Genomic DNA, 957 nt, shown 5'->3' with positions numbered 1-957 from the left:
TCAGTAAAGCCTGGAGAGAATCTCATTTCAGTTCAACTGAGTTTCTTGGTAAAGAAATATGCCAGCAGCTCCTAGGTTCCATGTAGTTGTTCCTTCCCCACAGTTTTGTAGACATTTGAAAACCCCAAAAATCTAATTATGAAAGAACTGCCATCATTCAGTCAATTAATAAATTGGCATTTCTTGTATCGTATATTCACTGTAAAGTGAGCACCAAAGTAAACGTTTGAATAAGTAAAATAGGGGTAAAAGACATGGGCTGTGACCTCAAGGAGCTGACTGTTTAATGGAGAACACATGGAGAGGTACATTCTTTACAGTAGATGGAAGAAAGTGGAAAGATAAAAATACAGCTGGGCTACAAAGGGGTAAGGAAGATAGAAAGGAGAATAATACAATGAAAAAATAAGGAGATTATGTAGATTGATAAATCACTTCATGCTAAGGATGTATTCATGAACATGAGTGCTAAGTTAAATGTTGGGGAGAGATGAGCTGGGATTTTAGAATTTAATAAGCACTTCCAGAAAATACTAAATCTCAAGAGAGTTTTATAGCTGTGCAGAGGTTTTCTCTCATAGATTGGAAGAGTATCAGTAAGGGGGAAAAACATGAGGAAAGAGGTGGAGGTGGGAAAGGTAACTGTGGAGCAGTGAGAAATTCGACTTTGTGAGGAAAGGAGATCCTGAGGTAAGGAGTACTGATTCAGTAGCAGCTGTGTCAGAAGGGGAGGATGGATGGAAAAGTTGGAGGTTGATCAAACATCAATCAATCAATCGTATTGGTTGAGTGCTTACTGTGTGGAAAGCAGGGTACTAAGTGCTTGGGAGGATACAATATAACAGTATAAGAGAGTTGGTAGACACATTCCTTGCTCACAGAGACCTAACAGTCTAGAGGAATGGTCAAGAGTTTCTTCTGGATGAAGAGGGAAAGGGCTCATGAGAATACAAATCC

This window comes from Ornithorhynchus anatinus, chromosome 17 (genome assembly GCF_004115215.2).
Source record: "Ornithorhynchus anatinus isolate Pmale09 chromosome 17, mOrnAna1.pri.v4, whole genome shotgun sequence".
NCBI lineage: Eukaryota > Metazoa > Chordata > Mammalia > Monotremata > Ornithorhynchidae > Ornithorhynchus > Ornithorhynchus anatinus.
The sequence above is the reverse complement of the archived record's forward strand: the minus strand, read 5'-3'. Positions refer to the sequence as shown.